The sequence below is a fragment of the Amblyraja radiata genome, chromosome 13 (assembly GCF_010909765.2).
Source record: "Amblyraja radiata isolate CabotCenter1 chromosome 13, sAmbRad1.1.pri, whole genome shotgun sequence".
In the NCBI taxonomy this organism is placed as follows: domain Eukaryota; kingdom Metazoa; phylum Chordata; class Chondrichthyes; order Rajiformes; family Rajidae; genus Amblyraja; species Amblyraja radiata.
The window spans coordinates 52,401,080-52,422,382 of NC_045968.1; the positions used below are offsets into that span (position 1 = coordinate 52,401,080).

General features: G+C 38.4%; 2 long non-coding RNA genes across 4 annotated transcripts; both read right to left on the reverse strand.

Annotated features, from left to right (window-relative positions):
- Positions 1–976: 976 nt before the first annotated feature.
- LOC116980036 lies at positions 977–10,700 on the reverse strand. Of its 2 annotated transcripts, none has more exons than XR_004413834.1 (3): positions 10,670–10,700; positions 7,074–7,169; positions 977–1,001 (listed from the first exon to the last, which is right to left on the reverse strand). It is a non-coding gene; the product is annotated as an uncharacterized LOC116980036 (long non-coding RNA). The 2 variants fall into 2 exon arrangements; XR_004413833.1 differs by lacking the exon at positions 10,670–10,700 and adding an exon at positions 9,236–9,262 and having other exon boundaries at positions 980–1,001.
- A 5,219-nt stretch (positions 10,701–15,919) lies between these two features.
- LOC116980033 lies at positions 15,920–19,640 on the reverse strand. Of its 2 annotated transcripts, none has more exons than XR_004413829.1 (3): positions 19,582–19,640; positions 18,218–18,313; positions 15,920–15,977 (listed from the first exon to the last, which is right to left on the reverse strand). It is a non-coding gene; the product is annotated as an uncharacterized LOC116980033 (long non-coding RNA). The 2 variants fall into 2 exon arrangements; XR_004413830.1 differs by lacking the exon at positions 19,582–19,640 and adding an exon at positions 19,212–19,269.
- Between the last annotated feature and the right edge of the window lie 1,663 nt (positions 19,641–21,303).

The window sequence follows — 21,303 nt, forward strand, 5'->3', positions numbered from 1 at the left end:
TTTTTTAATCTGATGATGCATATTAACATCATACAATCATGTAAGTGGTAACTGGTACATTGGATCTGCTACTATTTCCCAAAACGAATAAGCATCGATGTTGTTCACAAATAATAAATTAATAATTGCCTGACTTTCATTATTGGCTTATTTGACTGCTTGCATGATATTCTAACATAAATTATAACTGATGAGATGTAATGTTACCTAGTATTCAAGGAACATGGGTATATGGGGCAAGCATGCATATGAAGTGGTTGCGACAAGAACAGTTATATTATTCAAAAGAGACTTGGACAGATGAATGGAATAGAAAGTTTACAGTGATATGGCACCGTCGTGGGCAAATGGAGCTAGCTTCAATGGCTGATCATATTGGACTGTGGAGATTATTTCCATTCTGATTGACACTATTACTCTCTAAATCTAAGAGGGGTTGACAAGCCAAGTTTAATCAATATTTCCAAATTACCCATGCCCAGATTTGGAGTACAATTCTAAACTGACATTAATTGTTTTATTTTTTATTCTGATGGTGCTGCATTATCCTCGTACCTGTTGTTTCGCTGCTGGTGGCGGACGTAGTCGATGCAGTGGCAGTTGTTGTGCTTGGTTCTGAGAATGAAATAAAGGTGTGACATCAATGGAAATTAAAAGTGAATTAAACACTCTTTTGTTTCCTAAAGTATGTAATGAGCAGCAATGAAAAATAAAATGTGAAATAAATTAGTGTGATATGGAACTGCCATTGTCAAATAGAGCTCAATTCAACGGCTGATCATCCGTGTCTTGGACATATTGGGCCATAGAGACTTTTCCATTCTGTGTGACATAATTCCTGTCTGAGTCTAAGGAAGGTTGACAAGACAAGCTTGATCATTTGCCCAGTTTTGGAATACAAGTTGATATACTGTATATGGTACCTGTCACTGTTGATGTTGATTCTGTTGTATAAGAGGTCATCGTTGTACTTTGGTCTGTGGTTGCAGAAATTGTCGAATCTTGACATATTCAGAGAAATATCAGTTTAAATAGATGGCACCAATCTCATTGCTACATTTGTAAAATGTACCTGGATGTTCAAGCTTATTATTTTTTGTTTAATCTGATGATGCTTATTAACATCATGCGATGATGTAAGTGGTAACTGATGCAATGGATTTGCTAGTGTTTTCCAAACAAATAGGCATCCATGATATTAAAAATGAACTACATAAACTATAACTAATGAGATGTAATGTTACCATGAACGCAACAAATAATTGTATGGATAACAATTTGATTTCTGAAGATTCCAACGAATTACGATAAATTACTTAATATAATTTTGTTCTCAATATTCTGCTTTGATTTGTCACCACATTACGGCACAATGTTTAATGCAGTAGTCTTCAACTGAAAATACTGAAGTTGTGCATGCAAATTTGACTGAGCATGATCTGTTAGATTTATCATTCTCTCTCTCCATAGTTACCTAAATAATCTTGCCCTTTCTGACCAATCAGCTGAAATCTTTTTTTGTACAAGTCAATAACTATTCCTAATATCCCTAGTTATCTGGAATGTGGCTAGTTCATTTTAGTATTGATTTTCAAGGCCAGCACTTTGTACAAACTGCAATATGTTTGAGGATATAACCAGTATAAGAGCTGATCTGCACACATATGTTGGGTAGGCTTTACTTTATTTCTTGGATTGAAGGAGGATGAAGGTTGATCTGATAGATTTGTGTAAATCATGTTGAAATAGAAGTATTAATGAACAGATTCTTTAGACCTGACCTTATTTTTTCACCGAGGGTGATGGTTGTATGGAGCAGGCATGCAGATTAAGTGATTGAGGCAGGAACAATGATATTATTTAAAAGAGATTTGGACAGGCGCATGGATTGGAACATTTTAGAGTTATATGGAAGCGCGGAGGCCAATTGGAGCTAGCTTCAATGGCTGCTCAACCGTGGCTTGGACATATTGAGCCGGAGAGACTATTTTCATTCTGTATGACACAATTACTCTCTGAGTCGAAGAGGGGTTGATAAGATACGTTTTACTATTATTTCTGAATTTCCCTTGCCCAAATCTGGTGCACTAGATGTGACTTATGGTACCTGTCTCTGTTGATGTTGATTCTGTTGTATAAGAGGTCATCATTGTACTTTGGTCTGTGGATGTGCTTTCTGCTGTGGATGTAGATATTGTTGAATCTTCACATATGCAGAGAAATATCAGTTAAAATACATGGCAGCATACTCATGGCTACACATAAAATGTCCCTGGATGTCCAAGAAGATGTAATTTTGTTTTAAATCTGATGATGTATATTAACATCGTACAATCATGTAAGTGGTAACTGGTACATTGGACCTGCTACTATTTTCCAAATCGAATAAGCATCGATGATGTCAAGAAATAATAAATTAATAATTGCCTGACTTTCATTATTGGCTTATTTGACTGCTTGCATGATATTCCAAACATAATCTATAACTGATGAGATGTAATATTACCTAGAATTGAACAAACATGGATATATGGAGCAAGCATCCATATGAAGTTGTTGCGACAGTTATATTATTTAAAAGAGACTTGGACAGATTAATGGATTAGAAAGTTTAGAGTGATTTGGAACCATCGTGGGCAAATGGAGCTGGCTTCAATGGCTGATCATATTGGACATATTGGATCGTGGAGATTATTTCCATTCGGATTGACACATTTACTCTCTAAGCCTAGGAGGGGTTGACAAGAGAAGTTTAATCAATATTTCTTAATTTCCCATGCCCAGATTTGGCGTATAGTTCTAAACTGACATTAATTATTTTATTTTTTATTCTGATGATGTGTATTAGCAACATACAATCATGTAAGTTGTAACTGGTGCAATTGATTTACTGATATTTTCCAAATAAAAAAGGATCCACGATAATAGAAATGTTCAATTAATCATTGTCTGACTTAAATTATTGATTTTTTTGACTACGTATGATATTTCTATATAAACTATAGTGTTGATTACAATGGCAACTACTTTTCAAAGTAAATTCCAGATGTTAGGCAACAATATTCTACTCGAGTTATCACTATATTTCTGTCATGGCTTACGACCCATTATTGATTGTCACGTGTTGATCCATAATGTATCTTTTTAAAGTTTGATCAGTGAATCCTGGTGCTGCATTATCCTCATACCTGTTGTTTCGCTGCTGGTGGCGGACGTAGTCGATGCAGTGGCAGTTGTTGTGCTTGGTTCTGAGAATGAAATAAAGATGTGACATTAATGGAAATTGAAAGTGGAATAAACACTCCTTTCTTTCCTAAATGTCCCTGGGTGTTCAAGAAGATGGTATTTTTTTTAATCTGATGATGCATATTAACATCATACAATCATGTAAGTGGTAACTGGTACATTGGATCTGCTACTATTTCCCAAAACGAATAAGCATCGATGTTGTTCACAAATAATAAATTAATAATTGCCTGACTTTCATTATTGGCTTATTTGACTGCTTGCATGATATTCTAACATAAATTATAACTGATGAGATGTAATGTTACCTAGTATTCAAGGAACATGGGTATATGGGGCAAGCATGCATATGAAGTGGTTGCGACAAGAACAGTTATATTATTCAAAAGAGACACTGGACAGATGAATGGAATAGAAAGTTTACAGTGATATGGCACCGTCGTGGGCAAATGGAGCTAGCTTCAATGGCTGATCATATTGGACTGTGGAGATTATTTCCATTCTGATTGACACTATTACTCTCTAAATCTAAGAGGGGTTGACAAGCCAAGTTTAATCAATATTTCCAAATTACCCATGCCCAGATTTGGAGTACAATTCTAAACTGACATTAATTATTTTATTTTTTATTCTGATGGTGCTGCATTATCCTCGTACCTGTTGTTTCGCTGCTGGTGGCGGACGTAGTCGATGCAGTGGCAGTTGTTGTGCTTGGTTCTGAGAATGAAATAAAGATGTGACATCAATGGAAATTAAAAGTGAATTAAACACTCTTTTGTTTCCTAAAGTATGTAATGAGCAGCAATGAAAAATAAAATGTGAAATAAATTAGTGTGATATGGAACTGCCATTGTCAAATAGAGCTCGATTCAATGGCTGATCATCCGTGTCTTGGACATATTGGGCCATAGAGACTATTTCCATTCTGTGTGACATAATTGCTGTCTGAGTCTAAGGAAGGATGACAAGACAAGCTTGATCATTTGCCCAGATTTGGAGTACAAGGTGATATGCTGTATATGGTACCTGTCTCTGTTGATGTTGATTCTGTTGTATAAGAGGTCATCGTTGTACTTTGGTCTGCGGTCATGTAAGTGGGAACTGATGCAATGGATTTGCTAGTGTTTTCCAAACAAATAGGCATCCATGATATTAAAAATGAACTACATAAACTATAACTAATGAGATGTAATGTTACCAAGAAAACAACAAATAATTGTATGGATAACAATTTGATTTCAGAAGATATCAACGAATTACGATAAATTACTTAATATAATTTTGTTCTCAGTATTCTGCTTTGATTTGTCACCACATTACGGCACAATGTTTAATGCAGTAGTCTTCAACTGGAAATACTGAAGTTGTGCATGCAAATTTGACTGAGCATTATCTGTTAGGTTGATCTGATAGATTTGTGTAAATCATTATTGAAATAGAAGTATTAATGAACAGAGTCTTTACCCAGGTTGTGTATCTAGTATTGTAGGGCACTGATTTAAGGTTAGAGGGAATAGATATAATAAGAACCTGACCTTATTTTTTCACCGAGGGTGATGGTTGTATGGAGCAGGTATGCAGATGAAGTGATTGAGGCAGGAACAATTATATTATTTAAAAGAGATTTGGACAGGCGCATGGATTGGAACATTTTAGAGTTAGATAGAACTGCCGAGGCCAATTGGAGCTAGCTTCAATAGCTGCTCAACCTTGGCTTGGACATATTGAGCCGGAGAGACTATTTTCATTCTGTATGACACAATTACTCTCTGAGTCGAAGAGGGGTTGAGAAGATACGTTTTACCATTATTTCTGAATTTCCCTTGCCCAAATCTGGTGCACTAGATGTGATTTATGGTACCTGTCTCTGTTGATGTTGATTCTGTTGTATAAGTGGTCATCATTGTACTTTGGTCTGTGGATGTGCTTTCTTCTGTGGATGTAGATGTTGTCGAATCTTCACATATACAGAGAAATATCAGTTAAAATATATGGCAGCATACTCATGGCTACACATAAAATGTCCCTGGATGTCCAAGAAGATGTAATTTTGTTTTAAATCTGATGATGTATATTAATATATAGTCAGATGTAATAATAATCAGATGTAATATTACCTAGAATTGAACGAACATGGGTATATGGAGCAAGCATCCATATGAAGTTGTTGCGACAGTTATATTATTTAAAAGAGACTTGGACAGATGAATGGATTCGAAAGTTTAGAGTGATTTGGAACCTGCCGTGGGGAAATGGAGCTGGCTTCAATGGCTGATCATATTGGACATATTGGACCGTGGAGATTATTTCCATTCGGATTGACACAATTACTCTCTAAGTCTAGGCGGGATTGACAAGAGAAGTTTAATCAATATTTCTTAATTTCCCATGCCCAGATTTGGTGTACTGACATTAATTATTTTATTTTTTATTTGATGATGTGAATTAGCAACATACAATCATGTAAGTTGTAACTGGTGCAATTGATTTACTGATATTTTCCAAATAAAAAAGGATCCACGATAATAGAAATGTTCAATTAATAATTGTCTGACTTAAATTATTGATTTTTTTGACTACGTATGATATTTCTATATAAACTATAGGGTTGATTACTATGGCAACCATTTTTCAAAGTGAATTCCAGATGTTAGGCAACAATATTCTACTCGAGTTATCACTATATTTCTGTTATGCCTTACGACCCATTATTGATTGTCACGTGTTGATCAATAATGTATCTTTTTAAATTTTGATCAGTGAATCCTGGTGCTGCATTGTCCTCATACCTGTTGTTTCGCTGCTGGTGGTGGACGTAGTCGATGCAGGGGCAGTTGTTGTGCTTGGTTCTGAGAATGAAATAAAGATGTGACATTAATGAAAATTGAAGTGGATTCAAACACTTTTTTCTTTCCTAAATGTCCCTGGGTGTTCAAGAAGATGGTATTTTTTTTAATCTGATGATGCATATTAACATCATACAATCATGTAAGTGGTAACTGGTACATTGGATCTGCTACTATTTCCCAAAACGAATAAGCATCGATGTTGTTCACAAATAATAAATTAATAATTGCCTGACTTTCATTATTGGCTTATTTGGCTGCTTGCATGATATTCTAACATAAATTATAACTGATGAGATGTAATGTTACCTAGTATTCAAGGAACATGGGTATATGGGGCAAGCATGCATATGAAGTGGTTGCGACAAGAACAGTTATATTATTCAAAAGAGACTTGGACAGATGAATGGAATAGAAAGTTTAGAGTGATATGGCACCGTCGTGGGCAAATGGAGCTAGCTTCAATGGCTGATCATATTGGACTGTGGAGATTATTTCCATTCTGATTAACACTATTACTCTCTAAATCTAAGAGGGGTTGACAAGCCAAGTGTAATCAATATTACCAAATTACCCATGCCCAGATTTGGAGTACAATTCTAAACTGACATTAATTATTTTATTTTTTATTCTGATGGTGCTGCATTATCCTCGTACCTGTTGTTTCGCTGCTGGTGACGGACGTAGTCGATGCAGTGGCAGTTGTTGTGCTTGGTTCTGAGAATGGAATAAAGATGTGACATCTTTTGGACAGGCGCATGGATTGGAACATTTTAGAGTTATATGGAAGCGCGGAGGCCAATTGGAGCTAGCTTCAATGGCTGCTCAACCGTGGCTTGGACATATTGAGCCGGAGAGACTTTTTTCATTCTGTATGACACAATTACTCTCTGAGTCGAAGAGGGGTTGAGAAGATACGTTTTACTATTATTTCTGAATTTCCCTTGCCAAATCTGGTGCACTAGATGTGACTTATGGTACCTGTCTCTGTTGATGTTGATTCTGTTGTATAAGAGGTCATCATTGTACTTTGGTGTGTGGATGTGCTTTCTGCTGTGGATGTAGATATTGTTGAATCTTCACATATGCAGAGAAATATCAGTTAAAATACATGGCAGCATACTCATGGCGACACATAAAATGTCCCTGGATGTCCAAGAAGATGTAATTTTGTTTTAAATCTGATGATGTATATTAACATCGTACAATCATGTAAGTGGTAACTGGTACATTGGATCTGCTACTACTTTTCCAAATCGAATAAGCATCGATGATGTTAAGAAATAAGAAATGAATAATTGCCTGACTTTCATTATTGGCTTATTTGACTGCTTGCATGATATTCCAACATAATTTATAACTGATGAGATGTAATGTTACCTAGAATTCAAGGAACATGGGTATATGGAGCAAGCATCCATATGAAGTAGTTGCGACAGTTATATTATTAAATGAGACTTGGACAGATGAATGGATTAGAAAGTTTAGAGTGATTTGGAACCGTCGTGGGCAAATGGAGCTGGCTTCAATGGCTGATCATATTGGACATATTGGACCGTGGAGATTATTTCATTCGGATTGACATAATTACTCTCTAAGTCCTAGGAGGGGTTGACAAGACAAATTTAATCAATATCTCTTAATTTCCCATGCCCAGATTTGGAGTACAATTCTAAACTGACATTAATTATTTTATTTTTTATTCTGATGATGTGTATTAGCAACATACAATCATGTAAGTTGTAACTGGTGCAATTGATTTACTGATATTTTCCAAATAAAAAAGGATCCACGATAATAGAAATGTTCAATTAATCATTGTCTGACTTAAATTATTGATTTTTTTGACTACGTATGATATTTCTATATAAACTATAGTGTTGATTACAATGGCAACTACTTTTCAAAGTGAATTCCAGATGTTAGGCAACAATATTCTACTCGAGTTATCACTATATTTCTGTCATGGCTTAGGACCCATTATTGATTGTCACGTGTTGATCAATAATGTATCTTTTTAAAGTTTGATCAGTGAATCCTGGTGCTGCATTATCCTCATACCTGTTGTTTCGCTGCTGGTGGTGGACGTAGTCGATGCAGTGGCAGTTGTTGTGCTTGGTTCTGAGAATGAAATAAAGATGTGACATTAATGGAAATTGAAAGTGGAATAAACACTCCTTTCTTTCCTAAATGTCCCTGGGTGTTCAAGAAGATGGTATTTTTTTAATCTGATGATGCATATTAACATCATACAATCATGTAAGTGGTAACTGGTACATTGGATCTGCTACTATTTCCCAAAACGAATAAGCATCGATGTTGTTCACAAATAATAAATTAATAATTGCCTGACTTTCATTATTGGCTTATTTGACTGCTTGCATGATATTCTAACATAAATTATAACTGATGAGATGTAATGTTACCTAGTATTCAAGGAACATGGGTATATGGGGCAAGCATGCATATGAAGTGGTTGCGACAAGAACAGTTATATTATTCAAAAGAGACTTGGACAGATGAATGGAATAGAAAGTTTACAGTGATATGGCACCGTCGTGGGCAAATGGAGCTAGCTTCAATGGCTGATCATATTGGACTGTGGAGATTATTTCCATTCTAATTGACACTATTACTCTCTAAATCTAAGAGGGGTTGACAAGCCAAGTTTAATCAATATTTCCAAATTACCCATGCCCAGATTTGGAGTACAATTCTAAACTGACATTAATTGTTTTATTTTTTATTCTGATGGTGCTGCATTATCCTCGTACCTGTTGTTTTGCTGCTGGTGGCGGACGTAGTCGATGCAGTGGCAGTTGTTGTGCTTGGTTCTGAGAATGAAATAAAGGTGTGACATCAATGGAAATTAAAAGTGAATTAAACACTCTTTTGTTTCCTAAAGTATGTAATGAGCAGCAATGAAAAATAAAATGTGAAATAAATTAGTGTGATATGGAACTGCCATTGTCAAATAGAGCTCAATTCAACGGCTGATCATCCGTGTCTTGGACATATTGGGCCATAGAGACTATTTCCATTCTGTGTGACATAATTCCTGTCTGAGTCTAAGGAAGGTTGACAAGACAAGCTTGATCATTTGCCCAGTTTTGGAATACAAGTTGATATACTGTATATGGTACCTGTCACTGTTGATGTTGATTCTGTTGTATAAGAGGTCATCGTTGTACTTTGGTCTGTGGTTGCAGAAATTGTCGAATCTTGACATATTCAGAGAAATATCAGTTTAAATAGATGGCACCAATCTCATTGCTACATTTGTAAAATCTTTTGCCCAGATTTGGAGTACAAGTTGTTATACTGTATATGGTACCTGTCTCTGATGATTCTGTTGTATAAGAGGTCATCGTTGTACTTTGGTCTGTGGTTGCAGAAATTGTCGAAACTTCACATATACAGAGAAATATCAGTTTAAATAGATGGCACCACTCTCATTGCTACATTTGTAAAATGTACCTGGATGTTCAAGCTTATTACTTTTTGTTTAATCTGATGATGCTTATTAACATCATGCAATCATGTAAGTGGTAACTGATGCAATGGATTTGCTAGTGTTTTCCAAACAAATAGGCATCCATGATATTAAAAATGAACTACATAATCTATAACTAATGAGATGTAATGTTACCAAGAACGCAACAAATTATTGTATGGATAACAATTTGATTTCTGAAGAAACCAACGAATTACAATAAATTATTTAATATAATTTTGTTCTCAGTATTCTGCTTTTATTTGTCACCACATTACGGCACAATGTTTAATGCAGTAGTCTTCAACTGAAAATACTGAAGTTGTCCATGCAAATTTGACTGAGAATTATCTGTTAGATTTATCATTCTCTCTCTCCATAGTTACCTAAATAATCTTGTCCTTTCTGACCAATCAGCTGAAATCTTTTTTTGTACAAGTCAATAACTATTCCTAATATCCCTAGTTACCTGGAATGTGGCTAGTTCATTTTAGTATTGTTTTGCAAGGCCAGCACTTTGTATAAAACTGCAATATGTTTGAGGATATAACCAGTATAAAAGCTGATCTGCACACATATGTTGGGCAGGCTTTACTTTATTTCTTGGACTGAAGGAGGATGAAGTTTTATCTGATAGATTTGTGTAAATCATGTTGAAATAGAAGTATTAATGAACAGAGTCTTTACCCAGGTTGTTTATCTAGTATTGTAGGGCACTGATTTAAGGTTAGAGGGAATAGATATAATAAGAACCTGACCTTATTTTTTCACAGAGGGTGATGGTTGTATGGAGCAGGCATGCAGATGAAGTGATTGAGGCAGGAACAATTATATTATTTAAAAGAGATTTGGACAGGCGCATGGATTGGAACATTTTAGAGTTAAATGGAAGCGCCGAGGCCAATTCGAGCTAGCTTCAATGGCTGATCAACCGTGGCTTGGACATATTGAGCTAGAGAGACTATTTTCATGCTGTATGACACAATTACTCTCTGAGTCAAAGAGGGGTTGAGAAGATACGTTTTATCATTATTTCTAAATTTCCCTTGCCCAAGTCTGGTGCACTAGATGTGATTTATGGTACCTGTCTCTGTTGATGTTGATTCTGTTGTATAAGTGGTCATCATTGTACTTTGGTCTGTGGATGTGCTTTCTTCTGTGGATGTAGATATTGTCGAATCTTCACATATACAGATAAATATCAGTTAAAATACATGGCAGCATACTCATGGCTACACAGAAAATGTCCCTGGATGTCCAAGAATATGTAATTTTACTTCGGAGTCACGTGACTGACTAGGTGAAGAACCCGCCAGGACGCAAGCGTGACATATCGCTTCACGCATTGCGAAACGACAAGCGGGGTGGAACAACGTTCCCCCGCAGAAGTAATTTTGAAACCGAGACCACAGGCAAGGGAATTACTCTGCGGTCATTTTTTGTTTCCCATGCTGTGTTTCACAGGAGAAACTATGGACAAGAGTCCACAAGGGCTGCACTGGCTGGAAAGAACCGCGGAGTTGCGGGCAGCTAGCAGCGGCTGACGGCACCAGATCACCGTGAGTGGGATCAGCTTTGCCCGACTTGGCACCCGCACCGGCCAGATCAACACCACGGCCGGGCGGGAAGGCTATACGGAACAGAGCCGTTGACTCTGAAAAGTCGGACTGGAAGAAATGCCGCGGGGACCAGCGTTGCTGGGGCCAAATGGAGCGGCTTATGGAGCAGATGCTCCAATGTGACAGACTCCGGGAGATGGAGTCTAGTCACCATGGGTTATACAAAACACCCACAGCAGCACCTTACGTAGGGCTGCACAGTGCATCCCCCTTGTCAGAGGGGAGTACTGGGGGTCAATTCTGGGCTGACCCTGAAGAGGGGTTTGCTGAACAAACAACAAGTGTGCAGGGGGTGCAGGAAGGAGAAAGAAGGAGCTCGATGAGAGGACCTCCTACACTCAAAAACAGCACCCTCACGCACCCACCAGCAGAGCAAGACAATCAGAAGCTGGTGAAAGCTCAAAGGCCGGTCATACAGGACAGCGGTCTTTTTTAGGCCATGGCCCAAACCGGTCTTTGTGGAAAATGCGCAAACCCTAAACCCAAACCCAGACACCGGCGCCTCAACCTCCTCGAAGACTACACAGGAAGGAGTAAACTTTCCACTGGTAACCATGGAGGTAGGTGGGTCTGGTCCCTTACAAATTATAGAAAGTGTGGATAATACACATATCGGTGGAGATTACACTTCTTTTGGGAGGCATGGAGTGCATTAACCAGGGATATACCATTGAATTTGTGCACAAAAATATCCCAATTCAGCATGTACCGAACCGAACGTTCGTACTTTCACGAAAATAAAAATTGGAAGCACATGCTGAACTGGTGAGACTCCACGCTAAGGGGGTTATTGAAAAAAGATGGTGGTTGTCGAATCATCATAGATTTGACCAAATTGAATACATTTGTGCAGTATATTCATTTCAAAATGGAAACCTTTGTTACTGCCAAACAATTGATTTCCACAGGCTACTTCATGGCCAGCATCGACCTAAAAGATGCTTACTATTCAGTGCCTATACGGACTGATCACAGACGTTATTTAAAATTCAACTGGATGGGGCAACACTGGCAGTATGGAGCACTACCAAATGGATTAACATCAGCCCCAGGCTGTTTACAAAAATTTTGAAGCCAGCCCTAGCGTTTCTTCGGAAACAAAAACATATGATCATGGCCTATCTAGATGACATATTGATTGTGGGCTAAACTTTGGAATTAGCCAAACTAGCTGTATCAGCCACCAAACAATTGTTTGAGAAACTAGGGTTTATCATCCATCCAGTTAAATCTAAACTAACGCCTTCCACCATAATGGATTATTTGGGGTTCACTATTGACTCAGTTCACATGTCGGTGACTTTACCAAAGGACAAGGCTACAGTCTTAACTAAGGCCTGCAACAACCTCATTGACATCAGTGAACCATCTATCAGATTGGTAGCAAGGGTGATTGGCAAAGAAGTGGCTGCTTTTCCAGCCACACAATTTGGACCTTTGTATTATCAAAATTTACAAAGGGCAAACATACAAGCACTCAAAATTAATGCTGGTCAATTTCGACAGACCAATGAAGCTACCAATCAAAGCAATTATGGAATTTAAATGGTGGAGGGATAACATTCGACATTGTTCCAGCCCTATCATTATCAGCAACCCCTCAGTGGTGCTACAAACTGATGCCAGTGCACTTGGTTGGGGTGCTACCAATTCCATCTCCAGCTGTGGAGGTAGATGGAATGCACAGGAGGCATCATTACTACAGACACTTGGCATAAACTACCTTGAAATGTTGGGTGCGTTCTATGGCCTAAAGTCATACTGTTCTGGAATATATCACCAGCATGTTAGACTACAGATTGACAATACCTACCGTGGTGGCATATATTAACCATATGGGTGGAATCAAATCGACATCATGTGACAATCCGGCTAATACAATTTGGCAATGGTGTATCCAGAGAAATATTTGGATATCAGCTACTTACCGACCAGGTAACCTAAATTCAGTGGCAGACACCAGGTCACGTAAATTCAATGAAAACATCGAATGGATGTTGGATATAAAAGTATTTGCTGATATTGTAGCACGGTATGGAACACCAGATATCGATCTATTTGCATCTAGACTCAATCACCAGTTACCAAACTATGTTACTTGGGAACCAGACCCTGGGGCATCAGCGATAGATGCTTTTTCGCTGCATTGGGGGAAATTGTTTTTTCTATGCATTCCCTCCTTTCTGCCTCATCAGTCGGGTATTACGCAAAATACAACAAGACTCAGCGTCTGGTATTTTGGTAGTGCCCGATTGGCCTAATTAACCATGGTTCCCTGTGATAGTCGACATGGTCTTAGAACCATGTATCACCATCCTGAAACGACCAGATTTGTTGGTTCATCCCGTAACTGGGGATAGCCATCCATGTCATAATACGACAAACTTATTAATTTGTAGAGTTTAAAGAAACCTCTACTGGAACTGGGACTGACGGACCGAACATTGAACATTATCTCAGCGGCTCACAGGCAGTCCACCAAAAAACAATATCTGGTATACATCAGGAAATGGGAGATATATTGTCACAGAAACAACATCACTTACAGCTCGATGAACATAACGTCTGTTCTGGAATTCCTGGCAGGCCTCCATTATGATGAGGGGCTCAGTTACAGTGCCATTAACTGCGCCAGAAGTGCCCTTTCAACATATCTATGGCGAGGATCAGAGCGTCATTCTGTTGGGACTCACCCCCTGGTAACAAAACCTATGAGGGAAATTTTTAATATCAATCCCCCAAGAACCAGGTACTCTCAAATATGGGATGTGAGTCTTGTCCCAACGTTGCTAAGGAACTGGTCTCCAGCAACAGCTCTGTCCCTGCAAAAACTGACGCATAAAACAGTCATGCTGATGGCTTTGGTCACAGTACAAAGGGTACAGTCTTTACATAAGTTAAGGCTGGACAATATGACTTCTTCAACAAGAAATATACCTTTTCATATTCACGAATTAGTCAAACAGAACAGACCATCAGGCCTCAAAATAGAATTTAGGGCTTACCCTATAGATGATCGTCTCTGTATAATAAGACATTTATTGTTAGATATGGAGAACACCAAAAACATCAGAGGCTATGAGATGGCACTACTAATCAGCCACAAGCAACCCCACAAAATAGCGTTGGTTCAAACTTTTCCAGATGGCTGAAACAGGTTTTAACAACAGCTGGAGTGGATACTAACATATTTAAATCTCATTCCACCAGGGCTGCAGCTACATCGGCAGCTATGGAGTTGGACGTACCGATGGACCAAATCCTGGAATACAGCAGGATGGTCAAGGGAAAAAACATTCCAACAATTCTACCATAAACCAGTGGTTAAGCCTGGAAATTTTGCAGAATCAATTTTAAGTTCTGTAATATGATTTCACCCCATGAAATAGGGGCTATAATTTGTTGTTAATAACTTTATCATGGATTTCAATGTCGGATTCATGTTTAAACAAGTTAACACAATTCCTCCCATAGTCAATTAAGGCAGATGTGATGCATGGACTCGTTTCCACGGCATGAAATCACAGAGCTTTGAAATCTTCACGTAGTCACTCACGTGACTCCGAAGTAAAATAGTAAGATTAAACGAGAACTTACCAGTTCGAAGTTTGATCATTATTTTATGAGGAGTAACGTTGAGCGATTACGTGCCCTCCGCTCCCACCCTTGATCATAAAGTTCAACTGGTAACCTCTTCTCTAATCTTACTATGTTCAGTCATTACTGTTATCTGTGATTTCACACCGCTGCTTTGAAGAATGACACGCATGCGTCCTGGCGGGTTCTTCGAACTGGTAAGTTCTCGTTTAATCTTACTATTTTGTTTTAAATCTGATGATGTATATTAACATCGTACAATCATGTAAGTGGTAACTGGTACATTGGATCTGCTACTATCTTCCAAATCGAATAAGCATCGATGATGTCAAGAACTAATAAATGAATATTTGCATGACTTTCATTATTGGCTTATTTTGACTGCTTGCATGATATTCCAAACATAATCTATAACTGATGAGATGTAATATTGCCTAGAATTGAACGAACATGGATATATGGAGCAAGCATCCATATGAAGTTGTTGCGACAGTTATATTATTTAAAAGAGACTTGGACAGATGAATGGATTAGAAAGTTTAGAGTGATTTAGAACCGTCCTGGGCAAATGGAGCTGGCTTCAATGGCTGATCATATTGGACATATTGGACCGTGGAGATTATTTCCATTCGGATTGACACAACTACTCTCTAAGTCTAGGAGGGGTTGATAAGAGAAGTTTAATCAATATTTCTTAATTTCCCATGCCCAGATTTGGCGTACAGTTCTAAACTGACATTAATTATTTTATTTTTTATTCTGATGATGTGTATTAGCAACATACAATCATGTAATTTGTAACTGGTGCAATTGATTTACTGATATTTTCCAAATAAAAAAGGATCCACGATAATAGAAATGTTCAATTAAAAATTGTCTGACTTAAATTATTGATTTTTTTGACTACATATGATATTTCTATATAAACTATAGGGTAGATTACAATGGCAACTACTTTTCAAAGTGAATTCCAGATGCTAGGCAACAATATTCTACTCGAGTTATCACTATATTTCTGTCATGGCTTACGACCCATTATTGATTGTCACGTGTTGATCAATAATGTATCTTTTTAAAGTTTGATCAGTGAATCCTGATGCTGCATTATCCTCATACCTGTTGTTTCGCTGCTGGTGGCAGATGTAGTCGATGCAGTGGCAGTTGTTGTGCTTGGTTCTGAGAATGAAATAAAGATGAGATTAATGGAAATTGAAAGTGGATTAAATACTTTTTTCTTTCCTAAATGTCCCTGGGTGTTCAAGAAGAAGGTATTTTTTTAATCTGATGATGCATATTAACATCATACAATCATGTAAGTGGTAACTGGTACATTGGATCTGCTACTATTTCCCAAAACGAATAAGCATCGATGTTGTTCACAAATAATAAATTAATAATTGCCTGACTTTCATTATTGGCTTATTTGGCTGCTTCCATGATATTCTAACATAAATTATAACTGATGAGATGTAATGTTACCTAGTATTCAAGGAACATGTGTATATGGGGCAAGCATGCATATGAAGTGGTTGCGACAAGAACAGTTATATTATTCAAAAGAAACTTGGACAGATGAATGGAATAGAAAGTTTAGTGATATGGCACCGTCGTGGGAAAATGGAGCTAGCTTCAATGGCTGATCATATTGGACTGTGGAGATTATTTCCATTCTGATTGACACTATAACTCTCTAAATCTAAGAGGGGTTGACAAGCCAAGTTTAATCAATATTTACAAATTACCCATGCCCAGATTTGGAGTACAATTCTAAACTGACATTAATTATTTTATTTTTTATTCTGATGGTGCTGCATTATCCTCGTACCTGTTGTTTCGCTGCTGGTGGCAGACGTAGTCGATGCAGTGGGAGTTGTTGTGCTTGGTTCTGAGAATGAAATAAAGATGTGACATCAATGGAAATTAAAAGTGAATTAAACACTCTTTTGTTTCCTAAAGTATGTAATGAGCAGCAATGAAAAATAAAATGTGAAATAAATTAGTGTGTTATGGAACTGCCATTGTCAAATAGAGCTTGATTCAATGGCTGATCATCCGTGTCTTGGACATATTGGGCCATAGAAACTATTTCAATTCTGTGTGACATAATTGCTGTCTGAGTCTAAGGAAGGATGACAAGACAAGCTTGATCATTTGCCAGATTTGGAGTACAAGTTGATATACTGTATATGATACCTGTCTCTGTTGATGTTGATTCTGTTGTATAAGTGGTCATTGTTGTACTTTGGTCTGTGGTTGCAGAAATTGTCGAACCTTCACATATACAGAGAAATATCAGTTTAAATAGATGGCACCACTCTCATTGCTACATTTGTAAAATGTACCTGGATGTTCAAGCTTATTACTTTTTGTTTAATCTGATGATGCTTATTAACATCATGTGATCATGTAAGTGGTAACTGATGCAATGGATTTGCTAGTGTTTTCCAAACAAATAGGCATCCTTGATATTAAAAATGAACTACATAAACTATAACTGATGAGATGTAATGTTATCAAGAACGCAACAAATAATTGTATGGATAACAATTTGATTTCCGAAGATACCAACGAATTACGATAAATTACTTAATATAATTTTGTTCTCAGTATTCTGCTTTGATTTGTCACCACATTACGGCACAAAATACTGAAGTTGTGCATGCAAATTTGACTGAGCATTATCGGTTAGATTTATCATTCTCTCTCTCCATGGTTACCTAAATAATCTTGCCCTTTCTGACCAATCAGCTGAAATCTTTTTTTGTACAAGTCAATAACTATTCCTAATATCCCTAGTTATCTGGAATGTCGCTAGTTCATTTTAGTATTGTTTTTCAAGGCCAGCACTTTGTACAAAACTGCAATATGTTTGAGGATATAACCAGTATAAGAGCTGACCAGCACACATATGTTGGGCAGGCTTTACTTTATTTCTTGGATTGAAGGAGGATGAAGGTTGATCTGATAGATTTGTGCAAATCATGTTGAAATAGAAGTATTAATGAACAGATTCTTTACCCAGGTTGTGTATCTAGTATTGTAGGGCACTGATTTAAGGTTAGAGGGAATAGATATAATAAGAACTTGATCTGATCTATTTCACCGAGGGTAATGGTTGTATGGAGCAGGCATGCAGATGAAGTGGTTGAGGCAGGAACAATAATATTATTTAAAATAAATTTGGACAGGTGCATGGATTGGAACATTTTAGAGTAGTATGGAACCGCCGCGGGCAAGTGGGGCTAGCGTCAATGGCTGATCAACTGTGGCTTGGACATATTGTGCCGCAGCGACTATTTTCATTCTGTATGACACAATTACTCTCTGAGTCGAAGAGGAGTTGAGAAGAAAAGTTTAACCATTATTTCAGAATTTCCCTTGCCCAAATCTGGTGTACTAGATATGACTTATGGTACCTGTCTCTGTTGATGTTGATTCTGTTGTATAAGAGGTCATCATTGTACTTTGGTCTGTGGATGTGCTTTCTTCTGTGGATGTAGATATTGTTGAATCTTCACATATGCAGAGAAATATCAGTTAAAATACATGGCAGCATACTCATGACTACACATAAAATGTCCCTGCATGTCTAAGAAGATGTTATTTTTTTTTTAAATCTGATGACGTATATTAACATCGTACAATTATGTAAGTGGTAACTGGTACATTGGATCTGCTACTACTTTCCAAATCGAATAAGCATCGATGATGTTAAGAAATAATAAATGAATAATTGCTTGACTTTCATTATTGGCTTATTTGACTGCTTGCATGATATTCCAACATAATTTATAACTGATGAGACGTAATGTTACCTAGAATTCAAGGAACATGGGTATATGGGGCAAGCATCCATATGAAGTGGTTGCGACAATTATATTAATTAAAAGAGACTTGTACAGATGAATGGATTAGAAAGTTTAGAGTGATTTGGAACCGTCATGGGCAAATGGAGCTGGCTTCGATGGCTGACCATATTGGACATATTGGACCGTGGAGATTATTTTCATTCGGATTGACATAATTACTCTCTAAGTCTAGGAGGGGTTGACAAGTTTAATCAATATTTCCAAATTACCCATGCCCAGATTTGGAGTACAGTTCTAAACTGACATTATTTATTTTATTTTTATTCTGATGATGTGCATTCGCAACATACAATCATGTCAGTTGTAACTGGTGCATTTGATCTACTGATATTTTCCAAACAAAGAAGCATCCATGATAATAGATATGTTAAATTAATAATTGTCTGACACATTATTGACTTTAACTACTTGTATGATATTTCTACATAAACTATAGGGTTCTGTCATGGATTATGACCCATTATTGATTGTCACGTGTTGATGAACAATGAATCTTTTTAAAGTTTGATCAGTGAATCCTGGTGCTGCATTATGCTCGTACCTGTTGTTTCGCTGCTGGTGGCGGACGTAGTCGATGCAGTGGCAGTTGTTGTGCTTGGTTCTGAGAATGAAATAAACATGTGACATCAATGGAAATTAAAAGTGAATTAAACACTCTTTTGTTTCCTAAAGTATGTAATGAGCAGCAGTGAAAATTAAACATGTGAAATGAATTAGTGTGATATGGAACTGCCATTGTCCAATAGAGCTCAATTCAATGGCTGATCATCCGTGTCTTGGACATATTGGGCCATAGAGACTATTTCTATTCTGTGTGACATAATTGCTGTCTGAGTCTAAGGAAGGTTGCAAAGACAAGCTTGGTCATTTGCCCAGATTTGGAGTACAAGTTGTAATACTGCATATGGTACCTGTCTCTGTTGATGTTGATTCTGTTGTATAAGAGGTCATCGTTGTACTTTGGTCTGTGGACGTGCTTTCTTCTGTGGTTGCAGAAATTGTCGAAACTTCACATATACAGAGAAATATCAGTTTAAATACATGGCAGCACTCTCATTGCTAGATTTGTAAAATGTACCTGGATGTTCAAGCTTATTATTTTTTGTTTAATCTGATGATGCATATTAACATCATGCGATCATGTAAGTGGTAACTGATGCAATGGATTTGCTAGAGTTTTCCAAACAAATAGGCATTCACAGACAGTGTACTGTGTTACATTAAAAACTGCATGGACACGGTCACAGTGGACAAACGCATCCGGGTCTACCCCAACCAGAAGCCCTGGATGAACCGGGAGTTCCAGCGGCTGTTAAAAGAGAGGAACACCGCTTTTAGGTCTGGCGATAGGGCTTTATACAGCACGGCCCAAGTTAACCTGAAGAGAGGCATCAGATACGCCAAATCAGACTACAGCAGGAAGAAAGAGGACCACCTGGACAGTAATAACAGCAGGCAGGTGCGGCAGGGGATCCAGTATCTCACCAACTACAAGACCAACCTTGGAGCTGCTGAAGGTGATGCCTCGTTGGCAGAGGAGCTGAACCTCTTCTTTGCTCGCTTTGAAGTGGAGCCACCCGAGACAGCCTCATCACACCATATGGTCCACAGCAGCCTAACCCTCAAGATAGAGGAGCATGAGGTGAGGCGCACGCTGCGGGCCATCAATCCAAGGAAGGCTACTGGACCCGACGGCGTCCCTGGACGCATGCTGAAGGACTGCGCAGACCAGCTGGCTGGAGTCTGTACGAGCATTTTCAACCAGTCTCTGGCCCAGTCCACTGTTCCACCCTGTCTCAAGTCCGCAACCATAGTCCCCTTGCCCAAAAAACCCCACATTTCCAGCCTCAACGACTACCGGCCAGTCGCACTCACACCAGTGGTGATGAAGTGTTTTGAAAAACTGGTCCGGGGTCATATCACATCACTCCTGCCCCGAAGCTTTGACCCCCACCAGTTTGCGTACAGAGCGAATAGATCTACAGAGGACGCTGTAGCCACAGCTCTCCATGCTGCACTGTCCCACCTGGAGCAGCGGGGGAGCTACGTGCGGATGCTCTTTGTGGACTACAGCTCTGCTTTTAATACCATCCTTCCCCACAAACTGGTGGACAAACTGGGGGACTTGGGACTTCCACACTCCACCTGCATGTGGATAAATAGCTTCCTGTCGGGTCGCAGCCAGAGAGTCAGAGTGGGCCATCACACATCCACGGCCCTCAGCTTCAGTACCGGCTCTCCACAGGGCTGCATGCTGAGCCCCCTGCTCTACACCATCTACACACATGACTGCACCCCCGCCCACCACAGCAACACCATAGTCAAATTTGCGGATGACACTACGGCGGTGGGACTCGTCTCCGGGGGGGACGAGTACGCCTACTGGGATGAAGCGGAGCAGCTGACAGTGTGGTGTGGAGAAAATAACCTGCTCCTCAACACCTTAAAGACAAAGGAAATAATAATAGACTTCAGGAAGAATAAAACGGACATGGTACCATTAATTATCAGAGGGGACTGTGTGGAGAGGGTGGCGGATTTCCGCTTCCTGGGAATCCATATTGAGGAGGACCTGACATGGAGCGTGAACACCTCTGCGCTGTTGAAAAAGGTCCAGCAGAGACTGCACTTCC